Consider the following 18,932-nt stretch of genomic DNA (forward strand, 5'->3'; position numbering starts at 1 on the left):
GGCAGAGCCCAGACATCACCAGGTTCGAACCACAGTATGGCAGAGCCAGATCAGGGTCAGGTCTGTGGCATAAACAGAGCAGGGTCAGCTCCGTACCATAGCCAGGGAAGGTCCAGGGCCAATGCAGGGATAAAGAGGGATCGGGGTGATTCGTATTATGCTATAGCCCCCTAATTTTAGTAATACTGCTGCAAGTACTATTTAGCCAGCAATAGGTGCTTCTACATGGCCATTGGGAAGTCATGGGTGAAGTGTGTACAGAAGTATTTTGACTATAGAAGCCATCATATATGACAACGTGGTATTATTAGTTCAAGAAAATAATAATTCTTGGGTTATATTTGTTATTGTTTAGTATATTTAGTGATCCTGAGACGTTTTGGGTATAAAGGAGTGTAATAAGTAAGGGGAGGGATCCTCCTAGTGTATGAAATAAGAACTATGAGCTTGCACTAAGGCGTTCTGGCTAATACTGTCAGCAGGTAGTGATGATTAGAGTGGGGATTAATGTAGCTTCAAATAGAATAATATAATTAGTTCTGTGGCTGTGAATGCTATAATTAGAAAAATTTGTAGAAGAATTAGTGTGGAAATATACAGCTTTTATGGGAAAGAATCAGTGGATAGGTGATGTTGAGTAGCTAGAATTATAAGGGGTAGTAATCAGCTGTTAAAATTAGAAGAGGGGATGTTAATGGGTCTGAAAGGGAAGTTAGTGAGAGGCTGTGTGGGTTGTTGGGTTGGCAGAAGTGTAATAGAGCAAAGAGGCTAATAAATAAGCTATGGGTGGCTGTGTTGATTCAGATTGTTATTTTTTAAAAGTCATATTATTGGTAGCAGTATGATATCTCAAATTTTGGGGATAATTTTTATATTTTTAAAATTATTTTTTAGGGTGTATGGAATATAACTTTTTAATTTTTCCATTATACAATTTTACCTAGTCATGGTCATTTCTGGGTAAATTCAGGCATTTTACATTTAAGCTTAGTTAATTAAGAATTGTTATTTTTTCTTAGCCAGGCTCCTAGGAGTCTCAGGGGGAGGTGTCTGCTCTCCAGACCCCCAGGTGGAAGTCTGTCACTGACACTTTTGCACCTGCATCCCCAAACTTCATCTGGAGAATTCAATAATAGTCTCTCATACTTCTTTACATCTAACCCCAAAGGAGGATACAGGGATATCCCTTCTTGGAGACCATAACTGCTTTTATCATTACTTCCTCCCCATTTACCTCTTCCTTCAACTCAGCTTTATCTAGTCTGGGGTTGGGAAGAGTGTGAAAAAAACTGATCGAGCCAATATACTATTTGTTCAATTTTTGGATCTTATATCTGAGTTGAGAACTCTTATCTTAAAACTCAAGAATTTGGCATATTTATTCACTGATTCCACCGTGACAGCTTCCCTAAACAATGGATATCTTGCATCTATTCCCCCAAATGGTAATTGGAGGAGGAATCCATAGAAAAGGGAGTGTGGGATGGGGAAACCATAATTGGTGAAACCTCACATATTATACCAGCTATAAGAGATAGAGGATGTGAGGAAGACAAACCAAATATTAGCAGAAGTTCACACCCAGGGCATAGACAAAGAGAAGAAGGGAGAAGATTTTGGTTTTACATCTTTCCACATTGCTTAATTTGTTTTTACAATAAGCATGTATTTTTTTGGAAATGAATTTAATTAGTCTTAAGATTAGTGGTTAAGGCTGGGTGAAATGGCTCACATCTGTAATCTCAGCACTTTGGAAGCCTAAGGCTGAAGGATTGCTTGAGCCCAGAGGTTGAGACAAGCCTACATAACATAGTGAGATCCCATCTCTACAATAAATTTAACAATTGTACAGGTGATGCGCACCTGTAGTTTAAGTTCTGCACATGGCTTAGGCCGTATGTGTTGGAAATTGTGACTAGTAGGGCTACACCTACTGCAGCTTCACATGCAGCAAATACTAGAAGGACAATAGGTATTAGGAACTCAAACTCAGTAGTTTGAGTTACTTATGTTTTGTCTATTAACCCCTTTCCTGATGCATAGTTTGCAAATACTTCCATATTCTGTATTGTTTCCTCATTCTACTGATTGCTTCTACTTCGCAGAAGTTTCTAATTTGAGTGTAACTGCATTTGGCTCTTTTTACTTTTGCTGCTTGTGCTTTTGATGTATATTTGAAAATCTCTTGTCCTAACGAACTTCATGAAGCACTTAAGCTGTTTTCTTCTCTAGTGGTTTCATAGTTTCAGGTCCTACATTTAAATATTTATTTTGAGTTGATTTTTGTATATGGTAAGATAATGGTCTAGATTTATTCTTGTACATGTGGGTGTTGTGTTTTCCTAGCAGTTTATTGAAGAGATTGTCCTTTCTGAAGGTGTGTTCTTGGTGCCTTTGTTAAAAATGAGTTTCCTGTAAATTCATGAATTTCTTTCTGAGTTCTCTATTCTGTTTCATTTGTGTATGTCTGTCTGTCATTCCTCTATGTCTGTCTGTCTCTCTCTGTCTCTCACTTGCACCTTTTTTGGCCAGTATTATGCTGTATTTGTTACTATAGATTTGTAATATATTTTGAAATCAGGTATTTTGATGCTTCCAGCTTTTTCCTTTATATTCATGATTCTTTTGTCTATATGAAGTATTTTGGGTGTCTGTGAATTTTAGGATGCTTTTTTTCTATTTCTATGAAGAATGTCTTTTGTAATTTCATGTGGATCGCATTGATTCTGTAGATCTCATTGGATGATGTATATTTTAACAACATTCTTCATAGTGCTTGGACTTGGAATATATTTCCATTTACATGTGCCTGCTTTAATACTTTCATCTCTGTTTTATAGTTTTTGTTGTGGGATCTTCCAACTTTCTGATTATCCCTAGGTATCTTTTGTTGGTGGCAGCAGTAATAAATAGCTTTCTTGAATTTTTATTATGATGGAATGTTGAATTTTATGTTTTTCAGCATCTACTGAAATGATTATATGGTTTTTTCTAGATTTGCTGAATTTGATGTAGCATATTTATGTATCTGTGTTTATTGAATCATTCTCCTATTCCTCAGATGAATCCCACTTCATCATGGCAGATGATCCTTTTATTGTCTTGTCAAATGCAGTTTTCAGGTATTTTGTTGAGGATTTTTTGTATCTGTGTTCATCAGGTTTATTTGCCTTTTTCTTTTTTATGTCTTGTTTTGGTCTGGTTTTTATACCAAGATAGTGCTGGCCTCAAAAAACAAGTTTGGATGTATTTCTTCCTCTTCATTTTTGGGCAAATATTTTGAGTAAAATTGGTGTTAGCTCTTGTAAAAATGTTTCATCGAATTCATCAGTAAAACCATGATTCTTGTGTTTTTCTTTGACAGGAGACTTTTTATTACTACTTTTAATTGCATTACCCATAATTGGTCTGTTCAGGTTTCTTACCTTTCTATCATTCTATCCACACCAGCCCAGGAATGCCGGGGAGTCCCCAGCGAGTGGCCACACTAGCTGCTGCCTTTGTCTCTGGTCATTGACACTTTGGTTCATTTCAGCATCCCCAGGTGTTCTACGGGGGGGCAAAGTGTAGCCCACACTGGCCTGGGAATGCACAAACACGGTCCCTGGGTGAGCCCAGAGCTGGGGCTATAGCTAGAACTTCAGGGCAAGAGAGGCCCCTGACCTCTCACTTCCTGGTCCCTGTTATGAGGTTTCAGGAGTGCAGCCAGAGTGGGCTCACTCAGTGTTGTGTGATGACAGGACAGAGAAGGCAGCAGCCTTTGACACTTCACATGAAAATGTGGCATGAGAAGGACCACTCTTCAATCCAGTCTTGGCCAGAAAGTCATTGCCATTGGTGAAAGAGCCAGTGTCTGAGTGCCTGTAGCTATGTATGTACTAACTATATATATATGTAAGGCTTGTTGGCTTACAGTGTCTAAATATTTATCATCTAATGCGTCAGAAGAAATGTTTGCCTTTCCCAGTGCTAACTGATTATGACTGTGCATGACCCTATAAAAATTTAACCACTTTTGATAACAATAAACAACAATATTAGTTGCCATTTCCTGAGGCTCAGAAACATTAAGTAACTTGCTTAAGGTCACACAGCTAGTAAGTGGCAAAGCTGGATCTTACAGTGACAGTTTGGAGAGAAGAGGAGAATAAGTGATGGACTTGATTCTGGCCATGCAGATGCAGGTGGCACCCTGGACTTAAGCTTCTCCAGGGCCATGCTTAACTCCAGAACTGCCAGGCAGCTGTGTCACCCCATCTCTCATGAGCTTGCTCTGAGATGGCTGCCAAAGCTACTTTTTAATTAGAATCCACTTGAGAACACTGGTCAGAAGCTTTTATCTCCCTGGCAGTTTCCTTCCTGTGGGGCCTCCCAACCTCAGGAGTTTCTCTGTAACATGTCTAATTCCCCTATTCTTTCCTCCTAGACTTTACCTTGTGGGTTCAGAGGGGAGACTGCTGTTGCTAAGCCCTGCTGAGCATTATTTCTGGTGTGGCAGAGTTGACAAGCCACCTGCTTCTTGACTGCTCCTGACTCATCTCTGCAGAGCAGATGCACCTCACTTCTTGGACATCACTGAAGAATGTTCTGGTAAGTAAATTTTTCAGGATTCAAAGCTTACTGCTCAGACTACTCAACTTTAGAAACCTGGAACTATTTTGCCCGTTAAAATCTGGGCTCACTGCAACCTCCACCTCCCGGGTTCAAGCAATTTTCTTGTGATAGCCTCCTGAGTAGCTGGGATTACAGGTGCCTGCCACCACGCCCAGTTATATTTTATATTTTCAGTAAAGATAGAGTTTCACTTTGTTGGTCAGGCTGATCTTGAATTCGTGACTGCAAGTGATCTGTCTGCCTCGGCATCCCAAAGTGCTGTGTCTGTGCTATAGTCAGGTCCTTGACAGGGCCCAGCCAACTCTAGAATGATGACCAGGATAGGGTCAAACCTAGGGTAGGGCCAAGGCAGGGGCAGGACCAGGGTGGTGCCAAGACCAAGGAAAGGACCGGGAATGGCCAGGGTGGGGACAGGACAAGGACAAGGATAGTGCAGGTTCATGGCATGGCCAGGGTCCAGGGACAGGGTCAGGGCCATAGCATCACCAGCAACTGGGCTGTGGCTAGGACAGTGACAGTGCCAGTCAGGGCCAGAGCAGTGCAAGACCAGGGTAATGCCAGGCATTACCTGGCATTAGGGAAGAACCAGGGTAAGGCCTCAAGTGGGGCAGGGTCAGGACCAGGATCTAGGTTATTGCCAGGGTGGGGCCATAACAGAGGAGCAAGGCCAAGAAAGGGCCTGAGTAGGGTAAGGATCAGGACCAGGACCAGGGTGAGGGAAGGACCAGGACTGTGACAAGGTAGGGTCATGGCAGTGCATGGCCAGAGCTGGTTTATAGAGAAGGCAGGGACAATGCTAAGGTAGGGCCAGGGCTGAGGCAAGGTCAGTGAATATCAAGGGTGGGACCAGGGCCAGGGCACAGGCAAGGTAGGGTAGGTCAGGGCATTGATATGATTGGGATGTTGCAGTGTCATTTCAGTGCCAAGACAGGGCAGAACAGGGAAAGACGATGGTAAGGCCAAAGTAAGGACAAGCCAAGGCTGGGCCAGGTCAATTCAGGGCCAGGATACCTCCAAGTCCAGTTCAAGACCATGACAGGTCCAGGGCTATTGCAAGACAAAGTATAGGACCAGATCTGGGCTAGGGCCACGTCCAGTGCAGGGCCTAGTCAAAGCTAGGTTTAGGGCCAAGGTAGGGCCAGGTTAGTGTCTATGCCAGAGTAGGCCAAGGGCAGGGCTAGGGTAGGGTGAAGACACAGCCAGGGCATGGCAGGGAAGGGTGGTTCAAGACAAGGGCTATTCCAGGACAGAGCAGGACCAGGTCCTTGGCAGGGACCAGGGAAGGGTCAGGGTCAGGCCTGGATAAGAGCAGGGTTATGGTCAGGGATATGGCAGGGACAGAGCAGGACCATGGTAGGGCAGATCCAGAGCCAGTCCATACAGAAAGTAGAGGAAAAGCCAAGGTAGGGTTAGGACAGGTCCAGCAGGGACCAGGTCCAGGGTACGTTAGGCCAGGGCAATGACACTACTGGACCATGGCATGGCCAGGTCAGTCTTGGGAGAGAACAGAACAGGCAAGGCCATGGTGGAGACAGGGAGGGAAGGGCCAAGGCAAGCACAGGACAAATCAGGCCCATGACATGTCCAAGTACAGGTCACAGCTAGAACAGGACAAGGATCATGAGCACTGGCAAGCCTGGGGTCATGTCAGGACCAAGGTCTGGACAAAAGGTAGGTTCATAGTGAAGGCATGGCCAACCCAGGTCCAGGGAAGGGGTAGGGCCTGCTAGGGCCAGTGTAGTACTGGGACAGGGAAGGCCAAGGGAATGGGAAAGGCCAAAGAAGGGCCAGAGAAAAAGCAAGCAAGGGAGGGTTGAAGGCAAGAATGGCCAGTTCAGAACCTGAGTCAGAGGAGGTCAAAGGTAGGGCCAGAACAGAGCAAGACCAGAGTAGGGAGGGATACAGCAAGCCAGGGTAGGGTTAGGGCAAGGTTAGGGACAAGATAGAACTAAAAAACACAGGACCAAGACAGGGCTAGTGCCAGGGCAGAACCAGAGAATGACATGGCCAGGTCAGAGTCAATTCAATGGCATGGGCAGCATTAGCACCATGCTATGGGCAGGGCAGGCAAATGCAGAGCCAAGGAGGGGTCAGGGTCAAAGCAGACGTAGGGTGGGTCCAGTGCCAAGGCACAGCAATTGCAGGGCAAGTACATTGCCAGGGCCAGTTTAGGGCCAGGTCAGGGTTGGGTGAGGGGCAGGGCCAGATCAGGGCAGGGCCAGTTAGGGTCCAGGGTAAAGGCAGAGCCAGGGAAGAAGCAGGACGAGGAGAAGAAACCAAAGGTAGGGCCAGGGTAGGGTAGGGCTAGGGCAGAGTAGGAATAAGGTAGCACAGGGCCTGGCCAAAAGCAGGGTAGGGCCATAGTAGGGGAAGGAAGAGCAAACACTGGGCCAGGGTATGGTGTGGTCAGTACAGGGCCAGGATAGAGGATGACAGGAGGATGGCTGGAGGAGTGGGTAGGATCAGGACCATGGCCAAGTGAGAGCCATGACAGAACCAGGGCTGGGTTAGCACCCTCGTATTGGCAATGCAGGGCAAGGAAAATGGCAGTGCCCAGTCAGGACTGTGCCAGGGCAGGAACAGAACTTGGGCAGGACCAGAACTGTGGCAGGGCCAGAGCCAGGGAAGGAAGAGGGATGGGTCATGACCAGGAAAAAATCAGGGGTAGGCAAAGAGCCAGGGACATGAAAGGACCAAGATGAGGGCCAGGACTGAGCAGAAAGAGGGCAAGACCAGAACCAGGCAGGAACATGGCATGGCCAGGGCTTGGGACAGGGCAGGTTCAGGACCAGCACAATGCAGGCAGGGATAGGGTAGTGCAGAGCAAGGACAGGATAGAGCCAGTGTAGAGCAAGAATGCAGCAAGAGGATGTCAGAGTATGGTCACAGAAGGCCATGCTGAGGAAATGGACCAGGCAGGGCCCACAACAAGGCAGGGCCACAGAGGAGCCAAGGCAAGGACAGGGCCATGTGAGAACCAGAGTCAGGGACAGGGAAAGGCAAAGGGAAAGGAGGGCCACATCAGGCCAGAGTAGGGCCAAAGCAAGGTCAAAGCTAAGGCAGGACTAGGATAGCACAGGGTTAAGGCAGGGCCAGTGAAGGGCAAAACCACGCCATCACCAGGACATGGTCAGGTCCATGGCTTGAACAAGGCAGGGTCAGTGCCATGCTATAACCAGGGAAGGTCCAGGGACAAGATGGAACCAAGATAGACCAGGGTCACGTCAGGCATAAGGTGGATCCAGTGACAAGGCATGGCTGGATCAAGGACAGGGCCAGTCCAAGTCCAGGTCTAAGAAAGTCCAGAGCAAGGAGAGAGCCAGTGCAGAACCAGGAAAAGACAAAGGCAGGTTCAGGGCAGAGTATGGTTAAGGGTAGGACCAGAGCAAAGCAGGACCAAGGTAGCACACGGCCTGGTCAAATGCAGGGGAGGGCTATTGCAGGGGAGGACTAGGAGTAGGGCCAGGGAAAACACTGGGCTCTGGACATGGAAGGGCCAGGGCAGAGGAGGGCAGTGCAGGGCTGGGACTATATCATAGACAGAATAGGCCTGGGGTCATCATCCCAGAACAGGGCGAGGGCAAGTCTGATAAGAAGGCAGGGTCAGGGCCAAGACAGAGCCAGGGAAGAGCAGGACAATTTCAGGGTAAGGGCAAGGTCAGAGCTTACAGGGGCAGGACCATGCAGATCAGGACCAGGATAAGGGCAGGGCCAGGGACAGGAATATCATAGGTCCAGGGCCAGCTCAGGGAAAGGCAGGGAAGTACCAGAACCAGGCCATAGGGCAGGGCAAGTCCCAAGGAAGGACCAGGTAGTACAAGGGCTGAATGACAGCTCTGAGTGCAAGGGCTGAGGAAGGATCAGGGAAGGTCCATAGCTGAGTCAGGGTCAGATTGAAGACATGAACAGGGAGGGGTCAGGATCAGGACAGGTCCGGGGAAGGGATAGGCAGGGCGATGGGAGGACCAGGCCACGACAGGGCCAAATCACCACCGGGACAGGGCAGGACAAGACCGGTGTTGCACAGGATAAAGGTAGGGCAAGTCCATTTCAGGGTCAGGGTCCAGACCAGAACCAGAGAAGTGCTGGGGCAGGGCCAGTGCTGGGACCAGGACTAGGAAAAAGAGCAATGTCAGGAACAAGGCAAAGAAAGATCCCCAGGGCCAGAGTCAGGGCTATGGCAGGACCAGCAACAGGATTAGGTCCAGTGATAGGGCCAGAGTCAGGGCAAGGGCCAGAAGAGTGTGTACTGGGTTAGGGCCCAGGCAAATTAGGGCCAAGGCCAGGCCAGTGTCATGATAAAACCTTAAGCAGGTCAGGGTCAGGACAGGGTTAGTGCCATGGCGAGGTCTAGGACAAGGCTGGGGCAGGACCATGACAGAGCTGGGACCATGACAGGTCCAGGGATAGGAGCATGAACCAGTGGTCAAGTCAGGGCTGGGGCCAGGTCAAAGTGGCAAGACCAGGGACAGGGTAGAACTAGGATTGTGCAAGGTCAGACCCAGGCCAGAAGCAATGTATGGTCAGGGTCTAAGACACTGGCCATGTCTAGGCTGGGGCAGAGCCACAGCAAATGCAGAACCAAGGAGAAGGTAGAAACATGGAGGGTCCAGAGGAGGGCAAGACCAAGGCAGAACCAGAATTAGCAAGAAGCAAAAGCAGGGATAGGGCAGTGCAAGGCCTGGTTAGGGCCGGTTCCAAAACAGGGCAGGGTTAGGATAGTACAAGGCATAGCAAAAAGCAGGGCGGTGGTAATAGCTGAGGTATGACTAGGAACAGGGTGAGGGTGTTTTGGGGCCATTACAGGCCCATAACAGAGGATGACACTGCAAGACCAGGGTAAGGAAGAAGATAGGGCCAGGGCCAAGGCTGTGCCAAGGCAGAGAGTGCCAGTACAGGGTCATTTCAGGGTGAGGGCAAGACCAGGGAATGAAAGGGCAGGGAAGGTCCAGGACAGACCTGTGGTCCAGGGTCAGGGCCTGGAAAAGGAAAGGGCTAGGGCCAGGGATATGACAGGGCCACCAGATCAGGGCAGGGCAAAAGTTAAGACAGGGTCAGGGCAGTTCCAGAAAAGGGCTAAGGAGGGCTAAGGCCAGAGCACAAACTGTGCAGAGTAAGATAGGATAATGGCATGACTGGTTCATGGCAGAAACAAGTACAGCACAGCAGAGGGCCAAGGAAAGGCCACTGCAGGAAAGGGTCAGGGAAACATCAGGGCCATGGCAGTGCCATGCCAGAAGCAGGACAAGACCAGAGCCAGGACAGATCCAGGGCCAAAAGAGGGTCAGGAACATGGCAAAACAAGTGGCAGGAAAAAGGCCCTGGGCAAGTCAGGGCCAGGGTACTGGATAATGCAAGACAGCCAGGGCAGAACCAGGGCTGGGGTCAGGCTGGAGCCTGGACAGGACCTGAGCTGGGTCATGGCCACGGAGAAACGAGAGGCAGGGTCACAACCAGTGTTATGACAGGACCAAGACCGGGACCAGGACAAAGTATGAATCAGGGAAAAACAAGGGCCAGGACAGGGACAGTGCAGGACCAGGACTTGGCACAGATCGAGGTCAGGACCAGCACAAAGCCAGGGCAAGGAAGGGCAGATATAGGTAGCACAAAGCCAAGACAGGGTAGGGCCAGTGCCAGAGCAGGACTAGAAAAGGGCCAGGCTATGACAGGACAGGCACATGCAAGCCCAGAGTTGTGATATGGACAGAGCAGGGCCCCCAAAAAGATGGTGCCAGAAAGGGGCCAGGACAAGTGCAAGGCCAGAGAAGGGTCAGAAGTCAAGGCAAGAGGAGGGCTAGTTCAGATCCAGAGCCTGTACAGGCTAAAGGCAGGGCTAGAGCTAGGCAAGACCAGGGTAAGGTCACAGCAAGGTCAGTGCCAAGGCAGGACTGGGTTACATAGGGCTAAGGCGGACCAAAGAAGGGTAGGGCCAGGGCAGAACCAGGGAAGGGCAGGTTCAAATCCATGGAATGGACAGTGCATGGTCAGCACCATATCATTCCCAAGGTAGGTCCAAGGACAATCCTGGGCCAAGAAGGACCAGGGCCAAGCAAGCATAGGATGGGTCCAGTGCCAAGGCACAGCCAGTGGGGGCCAGGGCATTGCCAAGGCCACCGTTGGCCAGGCCAAGCCTGGGTCAGTGATAGAGCCAGACAGCGGGCAGTGCCAGGAAGTTTCCAAGGTAAGGTCAGGCCCAGAACAGGACCAGGACAAGGCAAAGGTAGAGCCAGGACAGGACACAGCCAGTGTAGGACCAGACCAGAGCAGGACTAAGGTAGTACAGGGCATCACTAAAAGCAGGGGAGGGCCATAGCTGTGGCAGGAATAGGAACACGGTTAGGCCAAGCAGAGGGCACAGTTTGTGGCAGGGACAGGGCGGAGGAGGTCAGGACCAGGACTAGGTCATGGACAGATTAGTCCTGGGGTCAGCCCTGGGCAAGACCAGGAAAAGTTCAAGGAGAAGTCAGGGCCAAGGCTAAGGTAGAGCCAAAGTAGAACAGGACCAGTGTAAGACCAATGTGGGGTGAAGGTGAGGCCAGAGCACCGAAGGGGTCAGGGCCTGTACAAGGTTAGGGCCAAGCCCCAGAATATTGCAGGACCATCCAGGGTAGAAGCAGAGTCAGGCCACAGAGAGGGCAGAGCAAATGCCAAGGCAGGGCCAGGTAGTGCCAGGACTGAGTGACAAGTGAATCCTAAGTGCTAGGGCTGAGGGAGGGTCAGGGAATGTCCTGGGCTGAGTCAGGTTTAATCCAATACAGTGCCTGGGCCTGGCCAGGGAGGATTCAGGGCCAGGATACCGCTGGGGAGGGCAATGGGAGGACCAGAATAAGGCAGGGCCAGGTTAGCACTGGCACACGGCAGAGGCAGTCCAGGATAGCACAGAGCAAAGGCAGGACAAAGGTAGGGCAGGTCCAATGCAGGACCAGGGTCCAGACCAGTGCCAGAGAAATGCAGGGGTAGGGACAAGGCTGGGACCAGGACCAGGGAAGGGCAATGTCAGGACCAAGACAAAGCCAGAACAGGCCAAGGGCCATGGCAGAACCAGCAACAGGGCTAGTGACAGGGCCATGTACCAGAGCAGGGTGCACACAAATGGAAAATTATTTGTTCTATAATAGGGGATGTGGCATTTTGGAGTCCTAGCTGGGCTGGGTGGGCCATTAAGATATGTAGAGTTTGCTCTATAATTTAACTTTGACAAATTTATGTAAGTATTTTACTAGTATCTTCTTGAAGGAGTTGTAGGGTTTATGGGATTGGCTTAAAACCAGTTTCTGGAGATTTGAGTCCCTTTTTCATTTAAGATTTTACATAGGCTGATTCTTTGCATGTGTAATAAAAATGGAGACAGTTATAAAGTCATTCTAAGTTATTTAATTGTTCAATGGGAAAAACTTTCATTTTGAGAAAGAGTCTTCTCAGACTGTGAAGGCTGTCAGTACCTCTGCAGTTAATGAGATGAATGGGCCTGCAGATGAAATAATATCTCATGCAGTGATGTATCGGGGTAGTTGGAGTATCATCCAAGTATTCCAGATAGGCTGAGAAAATGTTTTGGGAAGAAAGTTAAGTTTATACCTACAAATATAATGGTGAAGTGAGTTTTAGCATAGGTTTGGTTAAGTGTGTACCCTGAAAATAGAGGGAACCAGTGGATAAAGCCTGCTATAATGGCAACCACTGCCCCTATTGATAGGACATAGTGGAAATGGGCTAATATATAATGTGTGTCATGTAAAATAATGTCTAATGATGAATTGGCTAATACAATTCCTGTTAAGCCACCTACTGTGAAGAGAAAGATAAAGTCTAGAGCTCAGAGGATTGCAGGAGATCATTTAATGTTGCCACTGTGTGATGTGGCCAATCAGCTAAAGACTTTTACTCTGGTAGGGATAATGATGCTTATAATGGTGGAGGAAAAGTGTGCTCGTGTATCTATATCTATTCCTACTGTAAATATGTGGTGATCCCATATGATAAAGCCTAGGAAACCAACTGAAATTATGGCTCATATTATACCTATGCCCAAATGGTTCTTTTTTGCTGGTGTAGTATGTTACAGTAAGAGAAATCATTCCAAAACCTGGTAGGATAAGGATTCAGACTTTGGGGTGCCCAAAGAATCAAAATAAATGTTGGTATAGAACAGGGTCACCTCTGCCAGCAGGATCAGAAAAGGTAGTATTAAGGTTATGGTCAGTAATACAGTAATATCAGTGGTTGGAACAGGGAGAGAAAGAAGTAGAAGAACTGCTGTAATAAGGATGGTTCAGACAAAAAGGGGTGTTTGGTATTGGGTTATGGCTGGCGGTTTTATATTAATAATTATGGTAATAAAACTTATGGTTCCTAGGATAGAACAAATACCTGCTAGGTGGAGTGAGAACATAGTTAAATCTACAAAGGCTCCTGCGTATGCCAGGCTTCCTGCTAGGGAAGGATAGATTGTTCAGCCGGTTCCAGCACTGGCTTCTAGTATTGAGGACACAAGTAGGAGTAGAAGGGTTGTGGGGAGAAGTCAGAAGCTTCTGTTATTTATTTGAGGGAATGCTGTATCAGGGGCACCAATTATTAGGGGGACAAGTCGGTTGCCGAAGCCTCCGATCATGATTGGTATTACTATGAAGAAAATTATAATAAATGTGTGAGTGGTAACAATAACATTATAGATATGGTGGTCTCCTAGTAGGATTGCTGGCTGGCCTAATTCTGCTGGAATTAGGAGGCTTAGGGCTGTGCCTACTATTCCTGCTCATGCACTGAATAATAGATGTAATGTTCTGATATCTTTATGATTAGTTGAAAATAATCAGCAGTTGACGAACATAGGTAGAAAAAGGTAAAATGGCTGAGGAAGCATTAGACTGTAAATCTAAAGACAGGGCAATAGGCCTCTTTCTACCAGTCCTGAGGAGATACTATCATATTGAATTGCAAATTCAAAGGAGCAGCTTCAATCCTGCTGGGGCTTCCCCTGCCTTTTTTTTCTTATGGCAGGAGAAGTAGATTGAAGACAGTTGATAAGTTATTTATCTTCTAACTAAATATTTGTGGGTTAAGGTCCCATCAATCTAGGAAGGGCTTGGTTTAATGAAAATAGTTGATTTGCGTTCAACTGATGCAGAGTAAAGTTTTGATACAGAAATTAAGTATAATTTACTTCCTGAGGGCTTTGAAGGCTCTTGGTTGTGATTAATATTGACAGGGTTATATGTAGAAGGAGAGTGGAAAAAATAATAAATGGAGAAAGGAACAGTATGGGTTTTATGTTTTCAAATTGTCATTCTATTTTTATGTTTTTGGATGTAGGAAATATTGTTATTGAAATAGAGTAAATTAGGCAAAAGTATAGATTTAGTAGAGTTATTATCGCTATAGTAATTGGAATAATTGGGTTATTGTTTTTGTAAACTCTTGTTAGATTGCTCATTTAGGAGAGAATCCTATTAATGGCAGTAGGCCTCCTAGGGATAATAGAATTAGTAGAATTATAGGTATTAATCATGTTAGTTTATTTCAGGTGTGGGATAGTGATAGGGTTTTAGTATTCAAGTTTAAGTTAAGTATTATGGATATAGAAGTTGTTAGAATATAGTAGATAAGTAAGTTTAGGATTGGTCATAGGTTAATACTGCTATTATTCATCCTATATGGGTAATTAAAGCATAGGCTAGCATGTTACATAGTTGTGTTTGATTAAGTTCTCCTCAGCTGCCAATTATAATGGTTAAAATTGAAATTAATAGGAGGTTATTTGTGTTGATTGATGGAAAGATTTGAAGTTAAATGAGATGGGAAGTAGTTTTTGTCATGTGAGGAGAAGTATGGCAGGTATTAGGGGGTTTCTTGGCTTACCTCTGGTAGTCAAAAGTGAAAGGGGGGGCTATTCCTTGTTTTATTGCCAGAGCTATTATTTTTATGAGTGAAAGGTGATTAATGTGAAGAGTAATTGTTCATTGTCTGGAGAGCAGGTTGTTAGAAAGAATAGCTATTGTAAGAATTATGGATGTGCTTGCTTTGTTAGGAAGCATTTGGTGGCTGCTTCTGTGGAGCAGTGGCTTATGTTTTTTATTAGGATTGGCATGATGGCTAATAAATTTATTTCTGAACCTGTGCAGATGAGGAATCGGTGTCAGCATAACATTGTAATGAAAGTTTCTGTAAAGATAGTAAGGGAGATGGTGAGTTGGGCTAGTGGGTTAATTAGTACAGGAAGGATTAAACCAACATTTTTGGGGTATGGGCCCAATAGCTTATTTAGCTGACCTTACTTTAGTGCATGGTGTAATACGTAGCATGGAAAGTTTTGAATTCTCAGGTGTGGGTTCAATTTCTATAGCCTTAAAGATAAGAGGATTTAAAACTCTATAATTTATTCTGTTAAAGTAACTCTTTTTCGGACATATTTCTTGTGTTTGGGGTGGGATGCTGGACGTTAGAATAGGTATTGAGATATATATCATATGCATAGTGCTAGTGTAAGTCATAAAAAATTTTTTCACAATGTATTAGTTGGTCATAGAACTGAGGATTCATTTGAATTCATAAAAATAGGGTGGTTAAGAGACGGGTTTTGGTGATTAATTTTTTTTTTTTTGAGACGGAGTTTCGCTCTTGTTACCTAGGCTGGAGTGCAATGGTGCGATCTCAGCTCACTGCAACCTCCACCTCCTGGGTTCAGGCAATTCTCCTGCCTCAGCCTCCTGAGTAGCCTGGATTACAGGCATGCACCACCATGCCCAGCTAATGGTGATTAAATTTATTGTGTAAAGTTCTGGTGAAATTATGGTGTGGGGTGCTCCTAGAAAAATAGTGATAGTTAAGGCATTTATTATAGTAATATTTATGTATTCTGCTATAAAGGAGAGTGAATGAACCTGCAGCATATTCAGTGTCGAAACCTGAGACTAGTTGTGATTCTCCTTCTGTTAGGTCAAAAGGAGCTCAGTTGGTTTCTGCTAATGTGAAGATAAATCATATTATGGCTGGGAGTCATGGTGGTAGAAGTCAGAAATGTTCTTGTGTTGTAATGAGTGTATATAGATTAAATGTAGGACTGATAATGGAATGATGGTTAGGGTGACTTCATGTGAAATTGTCTGGGCTACAGTTTGTAATGCACCAATTGGTGCACAGATTGAATTGGGTGCTTATCCAGATCATAGAATGGAATAAATGGCCAGGCTTGATGTGGCTAATATAAATAGAAGGCCTAAGTTGAAATTGATTGCAGTATCTGGTATGGGGAGAGGAGCTGATAGGAGGAGGGAAATGGAAAGGGCTAAGGTTGGAACGGTTATGTAAAGGGTTATAGTGGATGTGGAGGGTCATAAGGATTCTTTTATGAAAAGTTTTACTGTGTTGGCGAATGGTTGAAGTATTGCCTAGGGACCTATGATGTTGGGCCATTTACATAGTTGTATATAGCCTAGAATTTTTGTTCGATGAGTTAGAAATGCTGACTAGGGCAGGAATAATTAGTAGTAGGAGGTTAATCATGAACATGCTGTTAAGAAGAAGAATTGAACTTCTGATTATAAAGCTTTGAGTCTTATGTGGGTACCAGGCTCTGCCATCTTAATGAGCCCTGTTCTCAGGCAGGGAAAATTGAGATAATGTCAATGTCATCTGTTGGGTTAGGGGGCTTTGTGAAGTAGGCTCTATTTCTCTTGTTCATTCATACTGGGAGAAATACTGAATAGATAAAAACCAACCTGGATGTCTCCGGTCTGAACTCAGATCATGTGGTACTTAAATCGTTGAAAAAACAAATCTTTTTTTTTTTTTAATTTTTTATTGGATTTTAGGTTTTGGGGTACATGAGCAGAGCATGTAAGACAGTTGCGTAGGAACACACATGGCAGTGTGCTTTTCTTTCCTTCTCCCCTTCACCCACATTTGGCATTTCTCCCCAGGCTATCCCTCCCCACCTCCCCTTCCCACTGGCCCTCCCCTTTTCCCCCCAATAGACCCCAGTGTTTAGTACTCCCCTTTCTGTGTCCATGTGTTCTCATTTTTCATCACCCGCCTATGAGTGAGAATATGCGGTGTTTCATTTTCTGTTGTTGTGTCAGTTTGCTGAGGATGACGTTCTCCAGATTCATCCATGTCCCTACAAACGACACGAACTCATCATTTCTGATTGCTGCATAATATTCCATGGTGTATATGTGCCACATTTTTCCAATCCAGTCTATTATCAATGGGCATTTGGGTTGATTCCAGGTCTTTGCTATTGTAAACAGTGCTGCAATGAACATTCGTGTACATGTGTCCTTATAGTAGAACGATTTATAGTCTTTTGGATATATACCCAGTAATGGGATTGCTGGGTCAAATGGAATTTCTATTTCTAAGGCCTTGAGGAATCGCCACACTGTCTTCCACAATGGTTGAACTAATTTACACTCCCACCAACAGTGTAAAAGTGTTCCTTTTTCTCCACATCCTCTCCAGCATCTGTTGTCTCCAGATTTTTTAATGATCGCCATTCTAACTGGCGTGAGATGGTATCTCAATGTGGTTTTGATTTGCATCTCTCTGATGACCAGTGACGATGAGCATTTTTTCATATGATTGTTGAATCTTTAATAGTGGCTGCACCATTGGGATATCCTGATCCAACACTGAGGTGGTAAACCCCATTGTCGATATGAACTCTAGAACAGGATTTTGCTGTTATCCATAGGGTAACTTGGTCCATTGATCACGTTATTGGGCCAGTGTGTGTTAATTTAGTTAGACTAGTGTGGTCTTAGTTTATATTGTTTGCAGGTTATATTGTACACCAAGGTCGCCCCAACGAAAATTTTTAATGCTTGGATGATGAGTTAATGCCTGTAAGTTTTTTGAGTGTTGTTTGTATTAGGAAATTGAAACTCCATAGTATCTTCTCATCTTATTTGGTCATATCTGCCTTTTCAGGGATAGATCAGTTTCACTGATGAAAAGTAAGAGACAGTTAGACCCTTGTGTGGCCATTCATACAAGTCCCTATTTGGGAAACAAGTGATTATGCCACCTTTACACAGTCAGGGTACCACAGCCATTGATCATGTGTCACTGGGCAGCAGTACCTCTAATACTGGTAATGCTTGAGGTGATGTATTTGGTAAACAGGTGGTTTGCTGAGTTCCTTTTACTTTTTAAAATCTTTCTTTAAGGACATGCCTGAGTCAGGTTAATAGTTTAATGAGGTGTTTAGAATATAAGTTATTATAATTGGGCTGTTTACTGGCAGTAGTTATTCCAGTCTGATATAAGCTTATGCAGGAGAGAATGCTTTTATTACTTATACTAACATTGTTGCCTCTATTAATAGATAGTCCAGTGTGATGTTAGGGGTTCAGTAAAGTGAGTAGAATTGAAATATTGAGCTGAACACTTTCTTAATTGGTGGCTGCTTTTAGGTCAACTATGGTAATGAAGTTTTTTACTCTCTTTGAAAGGTTATTTCCTAGGGAGAGAAGAGCTGTCCCTCTTTAACAGTTAAACTTAACCATTAGTCAACCTCCTATAACTGGTCCAGATATACCAAGAGGCAATATTCCTGTGCTTGAATCATCCCAGAGCCATGAGCCAGGCAACTAGCCTAATGCCTACTAAAATTGTTCAAGCTAGCCAATCCCAACCTTGCCCCTATAGAACCCTCTATAAAGGCAGTGGCCTAAACGTTCTTGTTCCCCTCCTATGCCTCCTGACCACCTTAGTGTCTTTCCCATGAGGCCCTGTGTGGCATGCTGTTCATCTTGTTTCTTCAGCAACTCTGAATATTAAAAATCTCTTAATGGCATCAGACTCTCCATGTTATCCCTCAGTCACCTTTGTAAATTAAGACCTGGGCACAATGCAATTGAAGATTTAACCACTATTTGATTAATTAGAAAAGGACTACCCAAAACATCAGTATTCCTATGTTTACCTTTAAAAATTGCATTTAATATAGTTAGTTGTTGCTTTAGGAATATCTATATCTATGTTTAATGAAAAATGAAACAATCTATGTGTACTAATGGAAAAGCTTAATGGAACCTAATCTGTATGTTCTAATTGTAAAGTTTGTGACTCTTACTGAGAAGTAGACACAGATAATTTGGATTGCTGTCTCATTTTAATGTCTCTCTGGGCCTGGTAATTAAAAGCACTTTACATTCTTCGAATAAGTGGGTTTTCTTTTCTTTCTTTTCTCAGAGTTTAAGAGAAGGCTACAATTGTTGAGAGTGCTTTTCTATAAGACTTGTGAAATGTAGTGGGAGGAGAGGACTACTGTTTCTTTGTAATATAATTTTATAAACTATTGGATCCTTTATGTG

General features: G+C 45.1%; 1 long non-coding RNA gene across 6 annotated transcripts in view; it reads left to right on the forward strand.

Annotated features, from left to right (window-relative positions):
• Nucleotides 1-18,932, forward strand: part of LOC144577264 (uncharacterized) — an 81,161-nt gene that overhangs the window by 11,645 nt on the left and 50,584 nt on the right. For all 6 annotated transcript variants that reach the window (XR_013520674.1, XR_013520668.1, XR_013520672.1 and 3 more), the window contains exon 3: nucleotides 4,427-4,590. This is a non-coding gene — a long non-coding RNA (uncharacterized LOC144577264). The remainder of the gene's footprint in view (nucleotides 1-4,426; nucleotides 4,591-18,932) is intronic.

This window comes from Callithrix jacchus, chromosome 1 (genome assembly GCF_049354715.1).
Source record: "Callithrix jacchus isolate 240 chromosome 1, calJac240_pri, whole genome shotgun sequence".
NCBI lineage: Eukaryota > Metazoa > Chordata > Mammalia > Primates > Cebidae > Callithrix > Callithrix jacchus.